The sequence below is a fragment of the Oncorhynchus gorbuscha genome, linkage group LG15 (genome assembly GCF_021184085.1).
Source record: "Oncorhynchus gorbuscha isolate QuinsamMale2020 ecotype Even-year linkage group LG15, OgorEven_v1.0, whole genome shotgun sequence".
NCBI classification, from domain to species: Eukaryota; Metazoa; Chordata; class Actinopteri; order Salmoniformes; family Salmonidae; genus Oncorhynchus; species Oncorhynchus gorbuscha.
Window position 1 is genome coordinate 54,218,239 of NC_060187.1, and position 21,050 is coordinate 54,239,288.

Sequence of the window (21,050 nt, forward strand, 5' to 3'; positions counted from 1 at the left end):
ATAGTTGTTGTTATTTAACAAGTCAGTTAAGAACTATAATTTTCAATGACAGCCTAGGAACGATGTTGTTCAGAACAACAGATTTTTACCTTGTCACTGGTCACAGTACCACTCAGCTGTAGGTCAGGGGGAAGGGACTTCATGTTTTTGATTTAACTGACCTGGAAGACCAGGTGTGTTGAATTTAGGCAATCGATGAACTGATCCAATCAAAATCAAATGTTATTTGTCACATGCTTCGTAAACAACTGGTGTAGACTAACAGTGAAATGTTTACGGGCCCCTCCCAATAATGCAGAGAAAAAGAGAAATAACACATGGAATAAATACACAATGAGTAACGATAACTTGGCTATATACACGTTGGTCAGGTGTGGTACATAGTTGGAACAACATCTGGGTTGCCTATCCATGCTGTAGGTGGTCAGTGAGGTGGTCTGTGACATCAAAACAAGTGACAACTGACACCACTGTGTTTTATCTATAGAGAACCTTAACATTCACTTCAACTCAATTTGCTCTATTTCATGTTGTCATTGTACCATTCTCATTTGACTGATTCAAGTCAGTGTCTTTATTTAATTGCATTAGGGTAGTGGGTTCGATCCCCGGGACCACCCATACGTAGAATGTATGCACACATGACTGTAAGTCTTTGCTTTATATTATTATTATTATTATGTCTAATCCCCTGGTCTTTGTTTTAAGATGTGCGGGGAAGAATTAAATAAGTAATCAAATTCTGATTAAATGTATGGTTTACTGTACAAAAAAATATGTAACTTACTGACATTTTGATGCCTTGTGAGGCAAGTAGACAGAACAAGTCAAACCAGTTGTGACCTCCCCAACAGTTGGGAAACACTGCAGTTTTGAGGAACATTGGAAAAGGGTGCCCTCTGCTGTTTATAATAATGCTAAAATAAAATAGTTTTAATAGGGATTCTGTCTTTCTCTTTCTATTTTTCGGTTTCTCTCTCACTAAAATACAAACACCAAGGTCACATATTATTGATACATTATATATATCTAAAAAATAAGACAGCATATTTTCTATTTACAAACTGTAATTACACTTTTTCAAAAGTCTTACCAAGAAAACAATAACGGCTTTAAACAATGAAGTCCAGACTCTAAACCAAGTGAAAGAGCTCCAACTCTACATTCAGTTGTGCTGCTCTGTGGCTGACCCTGTGCCTCTCAATGTGTGTTCTATTCTATTCAGATACATGAATAGTTACATGAATGCATGATTATCTGTGCTACCTTTTGGATGGTGGGGGCAGACATACACTAGACAGGGACAGGGTGAGCAGGGTGGGATGGGTTAGAGGAGAGGAGAGGGTGTCTGGGTTCCCTACGGCAGACAGTCTTGGGACAGACAGACGCTAGGCTGCAAGGCCTCGGGGATGCCAGTGCTACTGACAAGGTCCTGGTGTCATATGATGGGGAAAACAAGGTCAAACAAAGTCCGGTTACAGCTGTCTGTCTGTCTCCCCCAGACTGGCAGACTGACTGGAACCAGCAAGGTGACATGTCATTTCCAAAAGAAAGTAGAAAATAAAACGAGACATAACTGAAATAATTATCTGGAGTGTGTCATCTCTTTTATATGTTGTCATCCACTTTGTGGACTAGCACCCTTTTAAATCACAGATACGCTCAATTTGACCAGCATGGTGCCTAGGCTAAGTGCAGAGAGCAAGGTGTATAGGGAGAGATGGAGAAAAGGTAATGGGGTTGAGGCATAGAGGGGAAAGAAGCGGGTTGAGGTGTACAAAGAGTTGGAGGATTTAAATAGGCAGCAGTATGGGAAGGACATATTTTGAAGTAACAGTTGGAGTATAGAGAGAGAGAGCAGGAAGAAAATATAATGATGTCACATTGGTATATTAGTCGATTTAATCATTTGATGTTATTGGAGGAGGTGTGAGCGGAGAGTTTATGTTAATAAATGAGGTACACTGGTACTGATAACATACAAATTAATCCATGGTCGACCAATAACACAATGGAATTTAGTATGTTGAGCACAACCAATCCAATAAGAGACTAATTGGAAACCATGGTGACAACAGGAGTATGTTGACATTGAGACATATTGATCAATATGTCAAAGCACTCTATGCCTGAGGCAATTTTGAAGTAAAAACAGAGAGATTACCATGGAGAGAGAGAGAGAGAGAGAGAGAGAGAGAGAGAGAGCAGGGGTTGCACTTTAGTCTCCCCTTAGCCTTGCTGGGGGTGTGACGCTGCGCCTATCTGTCTGATCTGGTTTGCTATAGGCTTTTTATTGATCACAGGCTGGGTGAGGGTAAGGATGAGTGGCTTGATTAGGTGCCCCTGGTGGTACTGTCTATCTGTGTGTCTGCGGCCAGTGGTCAGTCTGTTGACTGGTAACACCGTTACATCCTGGGGCCAGTTCCCAGTCCAGCCCAGTTAACACCAGACAATACCAAAACACCCTGGACCGATCCCAATGATTCCAGTCTAGTTCTTAGCATTCAGTCTATCTGTAATAAATGTTTATTCACTCAGAAGTCTCAGCACTGTTAGCAGTAGATACAGTTCAGTAGAACATATGTTTCTGTGTGTTCAAAGTCCCACACATCACAATCAATGCACCAATTAATGATATAGCAACACTAACTTTAGGTTGAAAACAAATGCCAAACTATGTGCTAATGGAAAACACCTCAAATGTGTTTTTTTTCTTATTTTTTTAGCTATACATTAAAATACACAGTGAAAGTAATATCAGCCACATTCAGGTGAATCCAAAATGATAGTGGATCAATCCTTGCAATATCCCAATCTACCTCTGGATGGAGCCTTGCCACCATGATAAGTTTGAGCCATATTCTGAACACAGGTACAGTATCTTTACAAGATGGCAACACAAAAATATCCTAACAGGCAATAACCCCTAGCGTGTTATGCTAACCACCCATGAGGCTGATCCATTAACAATATATGTCTTTTCTTTAACAGCAGGAACTACTCATGTGAACATAATTACTTTACAATGTAATAACTACAGTATTTTACCGTACAGTCCATTTGAAAACCATAGTAGAAAATAAATGATAACACTCTGATCCTGTTGAGGATCAGTCAATCCACAATGTAAATTAAAGCACTCCTTGACCAAAAGGTAATTCTCCTGCCATAGGTAATGCCCCAGGCAGTGTGCTGGGGATAGGCCGTAATGGTGGTGGTGTGTGTTTATGTGTGTGTGTGTGTGTGGGTGCGAACGCATGTGGGGATGCGCTTGTATGCGTGCATGCATCCATGTGTGTGCGTGTGTATGTGTGTGTGCCTGCTTTGAGGACAGGATTGTCAGAAGCTGGAATGTGGTGTACGGACCTGGGGCCCACAAGGCTCCCTCTCAACATTAGGCCTGCTGGTCGGCTTGCGGTAAGTGAGGCTGCGACGGAAGTGTCCGCTGATCAGGATGTAGATGAAAGGGTTAATGCTGCTGGCGGCGTAGCTGAGGCACACTGACAGGTATCAGGTGGAGTAGGCCAGCGTGGGCCGCCGCAGTGTTAAGTTGACCAGATGGCTCGGTCCCGGGACTGGTTGTTAGCACTGAAGCTGCGGAGGGGAGAGGAACCAGGGGCAGGGGTTAGTGACAATAATGACCAGCATAGAAGCATGAATCAAGAAGTTCCTTCCTGCATTAGATAAGTCATACCCACTATCATTTTGGTTTACTGAGTGGTTAACCTTGTCTTCAGGCTCAATTTCTACCCACAGAGAAATAGATGGCTAATGATTAGATTACTGAGTGGAGGTCATGGTTCCGTTAGATTTCTTCAGCACAGAACTGTTTTAATGTCTTTTTAAAATTTTTAGAACACCCACCAAAACCTGTAATTTCATACTTGTGGGCATCTCTATTTCCAGTGCCTCACATTTACTGTATCTAGTACCTCTGTGTGTATATAAGTAACTATGAGCCTCTGCCACGGTTGATGACCACGACTCCATTTGACCACGCTCTCTGCCACTAAAGATACCATATGATCACGCCCTGCCCAGGGTATGACGTTATTCAGGCCTGCTCTATGCACGCCCATGTGTGCCCGCTGGGCAGCTGCCAGCGGGCATGACTCACCACCGTTCTCTCTTGTTCTTCAGGGACATCCTCCAGGTATAGCACAGGATCAGCATGTAACAGGTGAGGATAAGGGGCAAGGGCAGAAAGAAAGATGTGAGGGTCTGATAGAGGGTGTACCTGGGGGAGAGAGAGAGAGAGAGAGAGAGAGAGAGAGAGAGAGAGAGAGAGAGAGAGAGAGAGAGAGAGAGAGAGAGAGAGAGAGAGAGAGAGAGAGAGAGAGAGAGAGAGAGAGAGAGAGAGAGAGAGAGAGAGAGAGAGAGAGAGAGAGAGAGAGAGAGGGGAGAGAGAGAGAGAGAAGGGGAGAGAGAGAGATGGAGAGAGAGAGAGAGGGGGGAGAGAGAGAGAGATGGAGAGAGAGAGAGAGAGAGATAAGGATACAGATACAGAGAGAGAGAGAGAGAGAGAGATAAGGATACAGATACAGAGAGAGAGAGAGAGAGAGATAAGGATACAGATACAGAGAGAGAGAGAGAGAGAGAGATAAGGATACAGATACAGAGAGAGAGAGAGAGAGAGAGATAAGGATACAGATACAGAGAGAGAGAGAGAGAGAGAGAGAGATAGAGAGATGGAGAGAGAGAGAGAGATAAGGATACAGATACAGAGAGAGAGAGAGAGAGAGAGAGATAAGGATACAGATACAGAGAGAGAGAGAGAGAGAGAGATAAGGATACAGATACAGAGAGAGAGAGAGAGAGAGAGATAAGGATACAGATACAGAGAGAGAGAGAGAGAGAGAGATAAGGATACAGATACAGAGAGAGAGAGAGAGAGAGATAAGGATACAGATACAGAGAGAGAGAGAGAGAGAGAGATAAGGATACAGATACAGAGAGAGAGAGAGAGAGAGAGATAAGGATACAGATACAGAGAGAGAGAGAGAGAGAGAGAGATAAGGATACAGATACAGAGAGAGAGAGAGAGAGAGAGAGATAAGGATACAGATACAGAGAGAGAGAGAGAGAGAGATAAGGATACAGATACAGAGAGAGAGAGAGAGAGAGAGATAAGGATACAGATACAGAGAGAGAGAAAACATGTGTATCAGCTTGCAGTAGCTACAGTACCATCCCACGAGGCAAAAACGGTTTGAATCAATGTTGTTTCCATAGAATTTCAACCCCCAAAATAAGTTGAATCAACGTGGAAAACTAATTGGATTTGCAGAAAGTAAGGGCATTTTACCTTTTTTTTCACCCAACTTTTAACCTAAATCTAATGACATGGTTACATTTTTCATTGATTTCACTTTAGTTGACTCAACCAAATGCCAATAAAAACTAGACATTGAACTGATGTCTGTGCCCAGTGGGATGTCCCACTGCTATGAATACATTTGATCATTAGATAGAATGTAGGAACTGTAGCTAAACACATTTTCACACTGTTAAGTGTCCCCAGGATTACAGTAATTACAATGAAGGGTCTGCGTAGCGAAGCACTCAAGTAGTAGGTGTTCATTTGTCTACCACTGATTAATACTATGCTCGAAAGCAACTCTTCTTCCGAGAACAGGTTCTGCCGATGGTTTTTCTGCCTGATAGCCTAAAAGGCCTCTTTACCAATTTAATTGACATTTGGATTTCTATGAACAGTTTATGCAGGAGTCCAGTAATTTCCCCAGCCAATAACATGTGTATGGTTAGTCTTCTCATTATTATGGAAAGTGTTTGGACTTCAATGGCTGACCTGATGTAGCCCATAGTCTGTGATTGCATTCCTATTTATAAAGCTAGTTGGGGGGAGTGGGGTTGAATATGGCATTGGAGTAGATCATGATATAGAGACCAGCATGACTCATCTGACCCCACCAGACATATATACATTAACTCCAAGTTCTATTAACATCAGATTTCATATTTCTTTCAGTATTGAACATTTATTTCAAGAGCAAACCAACAACAATGATTTAATGTTGAAATCATGTTATTCAAGTCAATTCAATATCCACCGAAATTAAATGTTGATTTGATGTTATGTCAGGGTTGTGACCTTACCAGAGCACCTCTTCAGGTTTGACCAGGTTCATGGAGCAGCTCTCCAGTCCGTCAGGGAAGAGAATTACTTTGGAGTGGACCCAGGCAGGAAGGACCATGACAAATGACACCACCCACACAAACAGGTTGATCCAGATGGTCTTAGAGAGGGTTCGGAGGTCATCAGACGGAACGGGTGCACCACCGCCAGGTACCTATGAGACAATTGATAGATCAGTGTGAGGAACTGACCAATTAAACCGACTATATGCCACAAACATACATCCCCATTAAATAACCTAATTTATATCCTTGCAGATATAGACTGACAACAGAACAATCTATAGAAGGGTTGGTTGTTTAGCAACAAAACCGACAAGGTTGGTTTTGAAATGTTGACTACATGTAAACGATATTTTGACTCCAATGTTTGCAAAAAAAAAAACAATACATTTGCACAATGAGCACTTGTTTGTCTCTCAAATGCATTGTTAAAGTTGTTGGTTAGCTAGCTAGCGAATTTGAGCCATATTAGGACTGACATTAAATCAAACACCTCAAAACAAGACAGTGTCAAGAACAAGATGAAACTATAGTAGCTGAAACGAGACACTTGTGATTTCCCGCATGGCAGTTTCTTGTCATTGTTACTAGCTATTTGGCCATCCAGAATCACAACAATTTACAGACTTCTGCCCCATTGAAGCATGCACATGGTTTTTTTGTGACATTGTCAGCTAACCCATCTATACAAAGTCAGGTACGGTCACTATGTTACTGTCTGTAATACAGTGCAGATGAGTCTGTAAAGTGAGAGTGAGTGTGTAGAGATTGCGGGAGAGACGATTGAGTTTTCATCTTACGCTGGCTTGGAACGAATGGAAAGGTAACTTGGATCATGAGCAGAACAGTTAGCTACAGACGATTGTCAGTGGGTTCCGCATCAAATCCAATTGATTTATAAAGCCCCTCTAACATCAGCTGATATCTCAAAGTGCTGTACAGAAACCCAGCCTAAAACCGCAAACAGCAAGCAATGCAGGTGTAGAAGCATCCAACTGGACACTGACATGGAGGCTGCTACGCTCTTCAATTATACAACTGAGATCATGACACCCTCTGCATATCACTAGAAAGAGGGCATTCAGGGTAAATAAAACCCATGAATTATTCAACTTCCACAAATCAGCTAATCTGTTAGTTGTTCCTAATCTGAGCCAGATATCACTTTTAAGAAGTTGAGGGAAATGGATTGTCCCTCCAAATTATGCAACATCCTTTGAAAAATCTTGCATGTTTTTAGTGGGACTCTGGCATTTTGTATGTAATTTGTATAAGAGTGAATTTAACAAAACCAGAGTAGAACATCCAGAAATGGCCATGGATTGAATGGTAAATAAAGTATAGACAGTGTAACAGCAATTTGGAAAACTAAAGGACATTATTGATTACGTACTTCAGTTTTCTATGGAAGTATAAATAGAAATGCAATCACAGACATCATGGAATGTAGAGTGTGTGCTGAATGCACAATGTTAACATACAAAACGTTTGTACCGCAACCACTGTGAAAGGAAATGTTAGGAACAGTACTGTACTAAATGCACTACAGTGGAATGTTAGCCTGGCTGATGGGTAAATCCATTTGAATGCAATCACATTTTGACAGCTTCCCTTTTGATTGGAACAAAACCTTCCATACATATTTGCCCATTGTTGAAGCGCTCAGAAAGGGACTTTTTGGACCTGAATGCAAAAATATTCAAGAGATAAAGGTACTCAAGATACCCTATTTTGCATACCCCACCATACCATGAGATATCCATGTCTTCATCTCTGGAAAATATTAACAGTTGAGATTGATATCATTTAAAAGCTTACAAACAAGGTTGTCAAACTATTTTCTCATTTAAAAAAAAAATACCCTGGGGAAGCCAACCCCCCTAAAAGCCATATTACATGTGTTGTGATAATGTTGTTGTTTTCCCTATGACCTGTTAGTTCATATGCCTTGCGACCGTGATAGATAGGCCTATGTTACGTCTGTCGTTAAATGAAGACCAAGGTGCAGCGTGGTAGGCGTAGATTTTCTTTAATATAAATGTTCCACCAAAAAACAACAAACAACTCAACGAACGCAAAGCTAGGAGTGCAACACATACAGCACAAAAAGACAAGATCACACAACAGAAGGTGGGAAAAAGGGCTGCCAAAGTTTGATCCCCAAAATAGAGACAACGATAGACAGCTGCCACTGATTGGGAACCATACTCGGCCAACAAAGAAATATAAACATAGATTTCCCACCCTAGTCACACCCTGACCTACCAAATAGATAATTTAAAGGATCTCTAAGGTCAGGGCGTGACAGCCTAAGGCCGAGACAATAAGAAGACACAGTGGCACACCTTTGTTTCATCACAAAACAAGACAGCAACCTCTGTCCGGTGAAATCCACAAACCATATTGCATGTAACAAACAGCTACATGACCTACAGCATGTTCAAGCAAGTTAATGTTTCCGACATTTTCGGACTACTAAACAACTATTGATTTAGAACCACAGAGAGATACATGACCTACAGCAAGTCGCAAAGAAAACAGGAGCTGCCTCCACTATTCCAGTACTATTTCAACATCATCAAATCACCTATGCTTAGTCTAATACCGTAACAACTAAAAGATACCAAAAACAATTTACCAATCAACGCAAGCTAAATATGATTTGGCTGTCCATGGTTCTGATTTCTGTGTGAGTGTGTGTGTGCGCGAGCAGGCATGCGTGCATTCAAGTAGAAAAAACGCTGACTCTTCCTACGCCAATGTCATCCTCCTCTCTTTCATGTTGACAAACGGTCTATGACTCTGTCATGCAGTACGCTTATAGTTTTTGTCATAGGCTACCTGGCTAAAATGCTTGCTCATAAGTTCCTTTCATGGGCAACAATGAGCCAGCTAGTTATCATCAGCCTACTACAACTAGCTACATATTGATCTTTCATCCTCTTAGGCCCTGTATGAATTTAAAGGTTGGATAAGAATCACCGTTATAATCATTGGTCAGTACGGAGAATTAAGTAAAACCACAAGTCCAAATCCCTATCTCCATCCATGGCTAATTTAGGAAAGGGACACGTTTACAAGTTTAGATAGCTTGCCACCCGAGGACAACAACACAACGAGATGTGCATTTTTTCTGTATTATTACATTAAGCTCTCGATGTGATGTGATTGGTGTGAAGCCAAGTCCAAATTGGCTTCCCTTGACACTTTTTTTTGAGGACCATTCACTGTTGAGCTCACTCAGTTTAGCTCAATGCTGATTGGCTATTATTTTATACTTTTTTTATCAAGGGAGGCCAAATGCTCACTGGCTTCCCTTGCATTCAATGCTACAGGGGGCAACAATGTCATTCTCTTTTTGACCAGACAGCGTCAGATATATGGGGTACACATACATACAGAGGGACGCTGCTTCGCTGGCTCGGATGCTTTCTCCGGTGAGATACATTCAGCCTCTTGCGAATTGAAGGGAAATTATGAAACACAGAGAGTTAAAAAGGTAATTTAAAAAAATTAAAAATATTGGTTAATGTTTTGCGGAAGCCTGACTTCCCTTGGCTCCATGAATACCCACCACTGCAATTAAAAAACGATATATTCTACTTTCAAATGGTACCACAAAGATGGTTGGAAGTCTGCTCATCAGAGAAAGTTAACTTGAATGGGAATATCTCTTGTTTTAAGTTTTACTTTCAATCTTCCATAGGAAACCTGTGGTATACAGGCTTGAATAAGTAGCCAATAGGCAGAAGGTAGCATAATTGGTCTGATTCTTTGTAATAATGATATGGGAATAATAATGCATTTTATTTTGTAAAGTGGTTTCTTGCATCAAACAACACAACATTTTCAGTCACCTCCTTGTCTGAAGGACAGGTGGATAAACAGGTTCAAGTCAAGCCCTGCATGTTTTTATTTCAAAAGTCTCATGGAATGTAGGCCTACATTGAAGACCACACATTGGCTGCTACTTTAGGCTGAATTATATAACAGCTATTTCCACAGTAAACGCATGCTGAAAGTTGCACAGAATTTTCACAAAGTTCAAGTTTGCCCTCAGCAGACCTGAAATTTGCTCAGTGCTGAAAAAAAAGAGAGAACACTTGCCCTAGATCTATGTTGCTTTATAGGTGGAGTTATGGGCCAATTTGCATATATTCCTCTCAGTACACATGTGGAATGGCATAAACATAATTTTTGTTTCAAACCATTTTTTTATTCTCATCCCAGAGTCTCACATTGGTCCCATTATTTATAGAAAGACCCATATAAATTCAGCTAAAAAAGTAACTTCCCTTTTTAAGGACCCTGTCTTTCAAAGATAATTTGTAAAAATCCAAATAACTTCACAGATCCTCAATGTAAAGGGTTTAAACATGGTTTCCCATGATTGTTCAATGAACCATAAACAATTAATGAACATGCACCTGTGGAATGGTCGTTAAGACACTAACAGCTTACAGATGGTTGGAAATTAAGGTCGCAGTTATGAATACACTTAGGACACTAAAGAGGCCTTTCTACTGATTCTGTTGAACTTAACAACATGAATTGGGGTATTTAGAGTACTATACAGGTAGAGAGCATTGAACAGAACTATGTCAATAACAACATTTTTTTATAGAACCTTATAGTCCCAAGCCCTCGTAATCAGTGGTGTAAAGTACTTAATTAAAAATACTTTAAAGTACTGCTTAAGTCATTTTTGGGAGTATCTGTACATTACTTTACTATTTATATTTTTGACTACTTTTACTTTTACTTCACTACATTCCTAAAGAAAATGTGTTACTTTTTACTCTATACGTTTTCCCTGACACCCAAAAGTACTCGTTACAATTTTGAATGCTTAAAAGTAAAGGAAAAAGGTCCAATTCGCACACTCATCAAGAGAATGTCCCTGGTCATCCTTACTGCCTCTGATCTGTTGGACTCACTAAACATAAATGCTTCCTTTGTAAATGATGTCTGAATGTTGGAGTGTGCCCTTGGCTGTCAAAAAAAAGTCATAAAAAAGGAAATTGTGCCGTCTGGTTTGCTAAATATAAGGAATTTGATGTGTAGCATTTACTTTTACTTTGCACTTTTACTCAAGTCTGATAATTGAGTACTTTTTCCACCACTGTACTGAAGTACATTCAAAATCTGATACTTTTAGACTTTTACTCAAGTAGTATTTTACTGGGTTAATTTCACTTTTACTTGAGTCATTTTATATTAAGGTATCTTTACTTTTACTCAAGTATGACAATTGAACACTTTTTTCCACTTCTGCTCGTAACGTTGTGATAGAATAGAATAAAATAGTATAGCATAGCTTTATTCTTTTCCAGTGGGGACTGCCGTGTGGTGTTCCAGGTAAAGCATTAAATAACATTACACATCTCACAGTAGGCCTACATGGCAGATAGGCTACAGTTTTCAAGAGAAAGAAAGAAAGGCCCAAGAATCTGTGTGTATTTATAGCATGTCATTTCCCATGAAATTATTGTGTCTTATTCTGCATTATTGAAAATATAATTTTCTAGCTAGCAATCTCTCCTTATTTACTGGCATCTTACTGGTAGGCACTGTATATGCTGATACCAATTAATCAAGATGGAGATGGTTCTGTGACACAAAAAAAAACACTTCAAAAGTGACCATGCTCCAAAACAAAGAAACATCTGATAAATAGTGGGCTCCGAAAGTATTGAGACAGTAACACATGTTTTGTTGTTTGGGGCTGGACTCCAGCACTTTGGATTTGAAGTGGTACAATGACTATGAGGTTAAAGTGCATACTGTATCTGTCGGCTATCTGTACGAATGCAACTGCCGTTTACTGTGGAACAGTGGGATTATTGATCCGATAGTCACGTACTGGTGGGCCTATTGGTGGGGATTGGGGTCCATAAATGCAAATTGTTATTCAATCATTACTCATTGGATGAGTTTTGGGAAATCACATTCTTTGTTTACTCTGACTTATTTACACTAGCCTTGTCTGTCAATTTACTGGACATGACTTCTTGTTTGCCTTAAAGGGGAACGCCGACGATAAGTTACTTACATGAGTAATCATCTATGTTGTTTTGACATGGCAGGATGACTTATAGTCTATGATAATGTAAGACGATATACACTGAGCAAAAAATATAAACGCAACATGTAAAGTGTTGGTCACATGTTTCATGGGCTGAAATGGTGGTCCTGTAGCTCAGTTGGTAGAGCATGGCGCTTGTAACGCCAGGGAAGTGGGTTCAATCCCCGGGACCACCCATACGTAGAATGTATGCACACATGACTGTAAGTCGCTTTGGATAAAAGCGTCTGCTAAATGGCATATATTATTATTATATTATATTATATTAAAAGATCCCAGAAATGTTTCATATGCACAAAAAGCTTCTTTCTCTCAAATGTTGTGTACAAATGTGTTTACAACCCTGTTAGTGAGCATGTCTCCTTTGCCAAGACAATCCATCCACCTGACAGGGTGTGGCATCTCAAAAAGCTGATTAAACATCATGCTTATTACACAGGTGCAACTTGTGCTGGGGGACAATAAAAGGCCACTCTAAAATGTGCAGTTTTGTCACACAACACAATGCCGTTTTAATGCACAGAAATACCGTGACGAGATCCTGAGGCCAGTTGCTTTTCATCTCCAGTCGTGATATCTGATCCTCGTTTGCTAAGTCAAACGACACCGCTGGTTCTGCTCACACTGCCCTACCCTGTGCTCTGACCTCTTTCTCCCCTCTCTCTCCAGATGAAATCTCGCGTCTTGTGACGGCCGGCCGCCCAACAACCTGCCCGCTTGACCCTATCCCCTCCCCTCTTCTCCAGACCATTTCCGGAGACCTTCTCCCTTACCTCACCTCGCTCATCAACTCATCCCTGACCGCTGGCTACGTCCCTTCCGTCTTCAAGAGAGCGAGTTGCACCCCTTCTGAAAAAACCTACACTCGATCCCTCCGATGTCAACAATTACAGACCAGTATCCCTTCTTTCTTTTCTCTCCAAAACTCTTGAACGTGCCGTCATTGGCCAGCTCTCCCGCTATCTCTCTCTGAATGACCTTCTTGATCCAAATCAGTCAGGTTTCAAGACTAGTCATTCAACTGAGACTGCTCTCCTCTGTATCACGGAGGCGCTCCGCACTGCTAAAGCTAACTCTCTCTCCTCTGCTCTCATCCTTCTAGATCTATCGGCTGCCTTCGATACTGTGAACCATCAGATCCTCCTCTCCACCCTCTCCGAGTTGGGCATCTCCGGCGCGGCCCACGCTTGGATTGCGTCCTACCTGACAGGTCGCTCCTACCAGGTGGCGTGGCGAGAATCTGTCTCCTCACCATGCGCTCTCACCACTGGTGTCCCCCAGGGCTCTGTTCTAGGCCCTCTCCTATTCTCGCTATACACCAAGTCAATTGGCTTTGTCATAACCTCACATGGTCTCTCCTATCATTGCTATGCAGACGACACACAACTAATCTTCTCCTTTCCCCCTTCTGATGACCAGGTGGCGAATCGCATCTCTGCATGTCTGGCAGACATATCAGTGTGGATGACGGATCACCACCTCAAGCTGAACCTCGGCAAGACGGAGCTGCTCTTCCTCCCGGGGAAGGACTGCCCGTTCCATGATCTCGCCATCACGGTTGACAACTCCATTGTGTCCTCCTCCCAGAGCGCTAAGAACCTTGGTGTGATCCTGGACAACACCCTGTCGTTCTCAACCAACATCAAGGCGGTGGCCCGTTCCTGTAGGTTCATGCTCTACAACATCCGCTGAGTACGACCCTGCCTCACACAGGAAGCGGCGCAGGTCCTAATCCAGGCACTTGTCATCTCCCGTCTGGATTACTGCAACTCGCTGTTGGCTGGGCTCCCTGCCTGTGCCATTAAACCCCTTCAACTCATCCAGAATGCCGCAGCCCGTCTGGTGTTCAACCTTCCCAAGTTCTCTCACGTCACCCCGCTCCTCCGTTCTCTCCACTGGCTTCCAGTTGAAGCTCGCATCCGGTACAAGACCATGGTGCTTGCCTACGGAGCTGTGAGGGGAACGGCACCTCAGTACCTCCAGGCTCTGATCAGGCCCTACACCCAAACAAGGGCACTGCGTTCATCCACCTCTGTCCTGCTCGCCTCCCTACCACTGAGGAAGTACAGCTCCCGCTCAGCCCAGTCAAAACTGTTCGCTGCTCTGGCCCCCCAATGGTGGAACAAACTCCCTCACGACGCCAGGACAGCGGAGTCAATCACCACCTTCCGGAGACACCTGAAACCCCACCTCTTTAAGGAATACCTAGGATGGGATAAGTATTCCCTCTCACCCCCCCCCTTTAAGATTTAGATGCACTATTGTAAAGTGACTGTTCCACTGGATGTCATAAGGTGAATGCACCAATTTGTAAGTCGCTCTGGATAAGAGCGTCTGCTAAATGACTTAAATGTAATGTAATGTAAATGAAACCTATAGAAATCATAGAAGTATAGATAATAGAATAGACATGACTATTTCATTTTTTTATTGCTTTGGTACTGTGGTAAGATTTCACAACTCTTAGTATAAAAATCTAAACAGGTCATCAAAAGTTGTTTTTCTTTTTTTAAACTTTAAGAACGTTTTCAATTGACTATATACAACAATCAAAATCACACAGTAACCTTTTCAACAAACCTCAGTGTTTCATCTAGAAATACCTTTCACAATGTAATGCTCATAATACTTTTCATATGATTCTCAAAAAGTTCTACAGCTGCACCATCGAGAGCATCCTGACCGGTTGCAATGTAAGGTGCTATAGAGGGTAGTGCGTACGTGTCAGAGGATGGCCCCAAAAATTGTCAAAGACTCCAGTCACCTCACCCAAGTTATAGACTGTTCTCTCTGCTACCACACGGCAAGCAGTACCGGAGCGCCAAGTCTAGGTCCAAAGGGCTTCTTAACAGCTTCTACCCCCAAGCCATAAGACTGCTGAACAATTAATAAAATGGCCATCCAGACTATTTTCATTGGCACCCTCTATGCATATTCACTTTACATCTACCTACATGTACAAATTACCTCAACTAACCTGTACCTCCCGCACATTGACTCGTTATTGTTATTTTATTGTGATACTTATTATGTAATTTTGACTTTAGCTTATTTAGTAAATATTTTCTTAACTCTATTTCTTGAACTGCATTGTTGGTTTAGGGCTTGTAAGTAAGCATTTCATGGTAAGATATTTATTTTCTTTTTTTTGGGGGGGGGTGAGCTTTATTATTGCAAATATACTGAACATAAATATAAATGCAATATGCAACCATTTCAAAGATTTTACTAAGTTACAGTTCATATAAGGAAATCAGTCAATTGAAATCAATCAGAATGAGTTTTTCTCCCCAGAATGGCTTATTACAGACAGAAATACGCCTCATGACCGCACATTTTAAAGTGACCTTTTATTGTCCCCAGCACAAGGTGCATCTGTGCAATGATCATGCTGTTTGTTTAATCAGCTTCTTGATATGCCACACCTGTCTGGTGAATGGATTATCTTGGAAATGGAGAAATGCTGACATATTTTTGAGAAATATGCTATTTGTGTGCATATGAAAAATGTCTGGGATTTTTTTATTTTAGCTAATTGAGTTTTATTGAGTTTATTTTATTTTTACAAGGCCAGTGCACATGAATCAACGTTTCAGTAAAAGTGCCGGTTTTAGCCAGCCGGCTAATTTTCAACCGCAGTCCCTGGGCAGGTTATTAAAAACAATTACAATATAGACAATCATTGAGCAGTGACCACACGCAGAGCAACATAGGACAAGCAAGACATAGCATACAGACAGAGCAAAATAGAACAAAAAGCAGCAAGACAAAATTCATAAAAGCAACAGAGTGTTTCCACACCTCACAAGCTAGACAGACAACATGGAAAGCGGCAATACACAACTAGGGGTTATGTTCACAAATCTGATTGACCTTTAGCCATGTCTTCATGCATTTTGTGAAAGGGTGATATGTGGTGCAGTCATGTGTGTCTGATGGCAGTGCATTCCAGACATGGGAAGCTTTCACAGAGAAAGCGGATTTACTAAAGGTGCTTTTCCTTAAGGGAACTATACAGTCACCTCTCATGGCAGACCTTGTGGATCTGCTGCCATATGTTTGGGTTTTCTGTTTAACAAAAATACTGAGTGGAGGGGGAGCCAGGCCATTTAGGATCTTGAATACAAGACATGCGTCGGTGTATTGCACAAGATTTTCCCAACTCAGGAGCTCATGCCTTCTGAGGATGTAACAGTGATGATGGCTATTGGGCTTCCTATCAAGCACTTTGAGAGGCTGTTTGTAGAGAGACTGAATACGTTTTAATGTTGTACAGCAAGCTTGGGCCCAACTAGTCAAGCTGTATGTTAAGTGGGAGAGTATCATAGATTTGAAGTACAGTTTTGCTGCCTCTGTAGTCAAACAATTTTATATAAATCGGAAATTATCTAGGTTGAATTCGGTTATCTGAATGACCTTTTTCACATGCTTTTTAAAAGAGAGGTTGGAATCAAGTATGATGCCAATGTACTTAAAATCAGATACCACCTGGAGCTTCTCCCCTGACACATAGACATCTGGCTCAGTAGCATCTGTTGCCCTCTTTGTGAAGAACATGCAAAGTTTTTTTCACATTGAGATGCAAACACGAGTCACTGATCCACTTTGTAACCTGGACCATTACAGTAGTGAGTTCTTGTGCAGCTTGTTTGCTCTTTGCATGCACATATATCACTGTATCATCTGCATACATTTGAACTTCAGACCCAGTACAGACAGAAGGCAGATCATTAATGTACAGGCTGAACAGGAGGGGCCCCAGTATTGACCCTTGGGGCACACCCACATCATAGCTAAGAGTGGGCGACAGCTCATTGCTCACTCTGACACACTGAGTTCTGCCTTCAAGGTATGATTTCATCCATCTCAAGGCATCGAGGGAAAAGTTGAACTTGGACAATTTTGTGATGAGAATCTCATGGTTAACAGTATCAAAAGCCTTCATTAGGTCCAGAAACACAGCCCCAACAACACCCCCTTTGTCCATCTTGGACTTCACATTTTCCAGAAGAAAGCAGTTGGCCGTTTCTGTGGAGTGTTTCGCTCTGAAGCCAAACTGCATGGAGTGTAATGTGGAAGGGGCTGTTGTTGAGGTGGGCAATCAGTTGTTCTGCTACACACTTTAACAACCTTTGACACCACAGGTAGTATACTAATGGGCCTGTAGTTACTCACATCAGCAGGGTCGCCCGATTTAAAGATGGCCGTTATTATGGCCGACTTCCATACCTTTGGAAACACCCAGAGACCAATAGATGTGTTGGTGACCTTAGTAATGGGGCCAATGAGTGACTCTTTGTAGTTAAGGGTAAGAGTCCAGCCCTAACACATCTTTGGCTTTAGAGTTCTTGAGCTAATCACCTTGTTCACCTTTGACTCAGAAACCTCCATTATGATGAAAACAGGTTGAGTGCCATTCACTAGCACTGAGCCAAAGAAACCAGTGGAGGGGTTCTGTGTCAGTACCCTGACAGAGTCAATAAAGTAGGAATTGAAGGCTATTACTATTTTGACTGCATCCTGTGTTAGATTGTTATTCACCATGATTTCTAGTCTTTTTGTTGTGTTACTATGGTCTTTCCCTGTTAACTTTAGATTCTCCCAGATCAATTTAGAATTTCCCTTTGCTTCACCAATTATGTTAAAAGAGTTTGCCTTGGCCTATATGATTTCTTTCATCACCTTATTTCTCAACATTGTAAACCTATGTCTGTCATGCTCTAATTTGTATTTTAGGGCTATTTTTAGAGCATAATCTCCTTTCGTCAATTTTCAGATTTCTCCATTTAGCCAAGGAAGAATGCTCTTTTGGTCAGGTTTGGATTTGATTTTCTTTATTTATGTAGTCTGGATTGTGGCTAGAAAAACCTGACTATCAGCTTCCACGTCTGTATAGGACAAGAAATCGTTCCAGTTAATTCCCTTAATTGCATTTTCAAAATAGTTTAATTCACTCCTAGTTATTCTTAGTTGATCCAGCTTTCTAACAGTAGAGGTTAAACCTGCTCTTAGACAGCTTTCTAACAGTAGAGAGGTTAAACCTGCTCTTAGACAGCTTTCTGCCTATAAGTGTCAGATTATGATCAGATAGCCCAGTACCCATATTGAATGATTTAGTCACTTTCTCTGGTTTATTACTGAACACCAAATCAATCTGTGTTTTAGAGCAACAAGTCACCCTGGTTGGCCTTTTGACTACCTGTGTAAGGTCAGAGGTATTAGTGATCCGATTGAGGGTTTTCCTACAAGACTTGCCATCATAATTGATATTAAAATCTCCCATTAAGATGACCTCTTTCCCAAAATCACATTCCCTAAGCATGTTACTAAACTGATCAAAAAAAACATTTTTTTTTTGGTAGAAGGTGGTCTATACATTCCAATAAGGGTAAAATACATTTGGTGAGATAGTGTAACGTTCAGGCCGATACATTCTAGTTCATTATCACATGACCACTCAATTTGTTTACATCGGATATGTTCTTTAATGTAAATCAGACGACCCCCTCTTCCTTCAATCATGTCTCTCCTGAAGACATTGTAGCCAGGCACAATCACAGCAGCATATAGAGAGATTTTATGGAGCCATGTCTCTGAGGCAGAGGAAGTCAAGGTTGGAGTCTTGAGTAGATGTTGAATTTGATCACTTTTTGGAATGACACTACAAATGTTCAAGTGCCCCCCTAGTAGTCCCTTGGGCTTAGCTCGTGGGTCCCAGATGACTCTAGAGTGATTGACACATTAGGCCGTTTTGATTAGGGGCAGTGATTAGCGCAATTCTGAAACATGGGACCAGCACTTTACATGCTGCTTTTATATTTCTGTGGCTTCTATCAATGTAATTGTCTGCATCTGCCATGTATCAGTATGCAGAGGTGAGGTCACAGAACTGAGTAAAATAACGTACTTAAAATCGAAAAATAAATCAACCATAAATTCCACACAGGGAAAACACACCATAACACAGAAGCCTGATAACAATAGACAAGGAACAAACAGGCACAAAACATCATGGGAACCAGAGGGTTAAATGGGGAATTAATAATAATGTAATGGGAACCAGGTGTGTACAATCAAGACTAAACAAATGGAAAAAGAAACGTAGATTGGTGACAGCTAGAAAGCCGGTGACGACGACCACCGAACGCCGCCCGAACATGGAGAGGCACCAACTTCGTCGTGACAGCATCATTTCCAATCCCCCATAAATGTTTGTTACGAATCCCTTTTGGCCCGACAGTCTAGGGGGATGGTAATGAGACCCGTAACATAACTCATGCAAATAATAATTGTGACAAAGTAAAAGTGAGAACGAAATAACCATGACTACTGATATCTACCGTCAAACATAGGGTTTATTAATAAACACAGTATTGGGGGGAGCAGGAAAAGGGGCTGAGCTGGACCCAAGGAAAGAAACAATAAGTATTAAAAAACACCCCTAAGCTAGAGTAGCCTACTTTAACAACAGCTAACTAACTAACCAAATATACAGTGGGTGGTCCGCCCAGTTCTAACTAGTGTATTTAACAAAGTTTACCGACGGGTAGTGTATGCCCATGGGCGACTTGTCTTGGTTTCCCCTTGTCCCACCAGTAAAATACTCACAGGTGATGACAAAATGCTATGGAGGTGCTCAAACAAAAGAGGTTACTACACAAAGAGAGAGTGAACCACAGAGTCCTACAGACATGGCATTTACAGAGAGATTGAGCTCTAGAGCAAACAACTGATGGGGTTTTTAAACCAAGGGAAAAGAACTGTGATTGGGTAGGAAACAGGAGGTGTGTCTTCTGATTGATGATTGGATTGGGGTGACTGATGATTTTCACCTGTGAGGGGAGAAGGAGAGAAAAGAACACAGGATACACACACACACACACACACACACACACACACACACACACACACACACACACACACACACACACACACACACACACACACACACACACACACACACACACACACACACACACAGGATACCTGTATCCGTAACAGTTTTTATGAATGTATATTATTTTAAATATATATTGTATATATTTTCCTGTATTATTCTCCCATAACCCTACCATCCCTCCCTAATTGGAGTAAACTAATGGAATACAACACTTAGTCTTCTAAATCAAGCTCATACAGTAATACTATATACATTTTACAGACACAGTATATTTTACATCAGTTGTCTTTTGTTTGTTTTTAGTTCCAACCTTCAGCTGCGCTCAACCCCTCCCATCTATCTCCGAACACCATCCATTTAAAGAAAAACTGTGCTGTGATGTTTCACAAAAGTTCTGAACCTTACGATTCTGATAGTTTCTACAATGTACAGTTACATTTTACATTACATTTAAGTCATTTAGCAGACGCTCTTATCCAGAGCGACTTACAAATTGGTGCATTCACCTTATGACATCCAGTGGAACAGCCACTTTACAATAGTGCATCTAAATATTTTAAGGGGGGGGGGGGGGGGGTGAGAAGGATTACTTTATCCTATCCTAGGTATTCCTTAAAGAGGTGGGGTTTCAGGTGTCTCCGGAAAGTGGTGATTGACTCCGCTGTCCTGGCGTCGTGAGGGAGTTTGTTCCACCATTGGGGAGCCAGAGCAGCGAACAGTTTTCACTGGGCTGAGCGGGAACTGTACTTCCTCAGTGGTAGGGAGGCGAGCAGGCCAGAGGTGGATGAACGCAGTGCCCTTATTTGGGTGTAGGGCCTGATCAGAGCCTGGAGGTACTGAGGTGCCGTTCCCCTCACAGCTCCGTAGGCAAGAACCATGGTCAGTTTATCAAATACGAGAGCTACA

At 41.5% G+C, this 21,050-nt stretch overlaps 1 long non-coding RNA gene across 1 annotated transcript; it reads right to left on the minus strand.

Annotated features, from left to right (window-relative positions):
- Nucleotides 1-2,550: 2,550 nt before the first annotated feature.
- LOC123996405 lies at nucleotides 2,551-7,066 on the minus strand. The gene is made up of 4 exons (XR_006831978.1): nucleotides 6,960-7,066; nucleotides 6,118-6,311; nucleotides 4,118-4,237; nucleotides 2,551-3,594 (listed from the first exon to the last, which is right to left on the minus strand). It is a non-coding gene; the product is annotated as an uncharacterized LOC123996405 (long non-coding RNA).
- Nucleotides 7,067-21,050: the final 13,984 nt, after the last annotated feature.